The 2780-nt window shown below is 44.1% G+C and overlaps 1 pseudogene; it reads left to right on the top strand.

The window, feature by feature from the left end:
- The first annotated feature begins 1430 nt into the window (after positions 1-1430).
- On the top strand, positions 1431-1805 carry LOC119045226 (60S ribosomal protein L31-like; annotated as a pseudogene).
- Positions 1806-2780: the final 975 nt, after the last annotated feature.

Genomic DNA, 2780 nt, shown 5'->3' with positions numbered 1-2780 from the left:
ACAGGCCGACTTTTGGCTCCAAGTGATCTAGTCACCAGTCTCCAACATCTCTGACCTCTTCTCCAACTTCTCTCTCTGTCATTACTCTACTCTAGCCACACTGTCTGGAACTCTCTTACCTCAGCCACATGGCTCACTCCCTCATTTCCTATGGTTCTTTATAAAAATATCACCATCTCAATGAAGCTTTTTCTGGTCATCCTACCTAAAATTGTAAGCCCTGGATGCCCTATTTCTATTCCGGCTTTATTTTTCTTCCTAGAGCTTACCATTATCTAATATACTGTAGACTTGGTTTTTTATTTAGTATCTGTCTCCCCCTCTCGAATGTAAGCTCAAAGACAGCAAGAATTTTTGTCTGTTTGGTTACCTGTTGTATCCCCAGAGCCTAGAACATTTGCCTGCTGCAAAGGCATTCATCAACATTTGCTGAATGAGTGAGCAAATTAGTAATCATTCTTGGTTGGATCAAGGACATCCATTTATCTTCCAGCTACCTTTCTTTAAAACCAGAGGCTTTGGAGTCTCTCGTTCTGTCTCACAGAGTAAGAGTTTAACTTTCAGGGAGCCATTATATTAATATTTGGGGACTCCTAGAGGTCATTCCCCTTAACAGAACATTTTTCAATGAAATTGCCCTATCTGCAGAGAGGATATTAAGATCTCTTCAATAGGAAAGATAACAAAACAAGTCTAGCTTTAGCTACATTAAAACTTTTTCTTGGTTAATGAGAAAGAATCTCTTCTATCCATGATACATGTATTTCTTATAATTTGATGCATAGCACCACCAAAATAAATTTGTTTCCTAGTTCCCTTTGTGTGGAGGAAAGGGTGCTCAGATACTTATTTATTCAACAGATATTTATTGAGTGCCAATTAGAGGCAGGATTTGTATATAGTAGTAGAGCCTAATAGAGGTGATAGACAGTAAACCAATTAATAAATATATAATTACAAACTGAAAAAAAGCACTATGAAGGTAACAAAGTTTGGTGATAAGTGATAATGCAGATGGGCCTTGTTAGATACAAGCAGGGAAAGCCTGTCTGAGGAGGTAATATTTAAGCTGAAATTTGAGGATAAGAGGGAGCCGTGGCATACACAGAGTCAGAGACTTAGTGTGTACTCAGAACAGAAAGGAAGACAAGGTGGCTGGAGCAAAGTGAACAACAAGAATAGGGGCACAAAGATGCTGAAGATGTGGGACAGATATGGCTTGTAAACCTCAGTTAGAGTTTTGATTTTGTCCCAAGTGCACCATGGAGCCACTGCCAGTGAGGACATAATCCAACTTGCTTTTTTAAAAAGATCAGTTTGGCTCTTCAGAATATAGTAGCCACTAGCATCTTATGGCTATTGAGCACTTGAAATATGGCAAGTCAGAAATGAGGTGCACTCTGTTTTCTTTCCCACTTGGGCCCAGCATAATGGCTCCTGCAAAGGAGGATGGTGAGAAGAAGGGCTGTTCTGCCATCAGTGAAGTAATGACTAGAGAATACACCACCAACATTCACAAGCACATCCATGGAGTGGGTTTCAAGAAGTACACCCCTTGGGCACTCAAAGAGATCCGGACATTTGCCAGGAGGGAAATGGGAGCTCCATATGTACACATTGACACAAGGTTCAACAAAGCTGTGTGGGTCAAAGGAATAAGGAATGTCCCACACTGTGTCTAGGTGTGGTTGTCCAGAAAACGTAATGTGGTTGGACATTCACCAAAGAAGCTCTGTATGTTGGTCACCTGCATACCTATCACCACTTTTAAAAATCTATAAACAGTTAATGTGGGTGAGAACTAACTGCTGGTTGTCAAATGAAGTTATAAAACTGACAAAAAAATAATTCTGGTGCACTTTAAGTGTAAAATACACATGATTTGGTATATGTAAAACTATATATTTAAAATTATGTTATGGTGTAAAATATCTAATTAGGTGGGCTTCTTGCTCCGTTACTCTGTCACTAACTTTCCCCGCACCTCTCCAGCTTTGGTCTAAACCAAGTGGCATTTGTGTCAAGCTGTGCTTCATTCTCAGGATATAGGGGGAGGTCGTCTAGCTCCTGTTTGCCAGTCGCCGAGGTCTGTAGGGTCGCTTTCCTTCCCTGGCAGTTTTTCTCGGACATAATAGGATGTTCCCCTGGAGCTACATAAGGCAGAAAAGCCAAAGATGGAGAAGTAGGTGGAGGGTCCACCTCGCCTCTGTGCACAACCAAATCTAAGAACAACTATTTTTAACAGCAGTCACAACCAAGCCACACGGAAAATCGACAATACGGAGTCCAAAGGACAACTAGATACTCGGCTGGACCGGTACGAGGAGCGAGGCCAGAAGCAGAGCAGGTTAGCAAGAAAAAATTCCCGGGGCGGTGCGCGGGGCGCGCAGGCAACCGAGGGCTGATCGCCAGCGAGCTGGCTGCCGGAGCGCACAGGGAATAGGCGCGGTGGGTCGCTCAGTCGCGCGCATTTACCTGCGGAGAAACCAGTGAGAAGGGAAACCCGCGAGGTGCAGCAGGCTCGCACAATTAGGATCGGATAAGCAAGCCCGAGGCGTTTGAGTGACTGGATGTGCTGGGCTAGCGGAGAGGAACGCCATTGCTCCCTCTCTGACCCCGCCCCCACACACAGCGTCACAAACCAGCGACCTGGGTCGCCCCGTCCTGGTAAACAACTAAGGCTTCGCTCCGCTCACTAAACAGCACGAATAAACCAAAAATGGCTCTAGAACAACTCAGAGCCCCAGAACCGATAGACCTAAGTGATGAAGAAATAGCCA

The sequence above is a fragment of the Artibeus jamaicensis genome, unplaced genomic scaffold (genome assembly GCF_021234435.1).
Source record: "Artibeus jamaicensis isolate MK-2021 breed Jamaican fruit bat unplaced genomic scaffold, CSHL_Jam_final contig_1028, whole genome shotgun sequence".
NCBI lineage: Eukaryota > Metazoa > Chordata > Mammalia > Chiroptera > Phyllostomidae > Artibeus > Artibeus jamaicensis.
The sequence above is the reverse complement of the archived record's forward strand: the minus strand, read 5'-3'. Positions and strand labels throughout refer to the sequence as shown.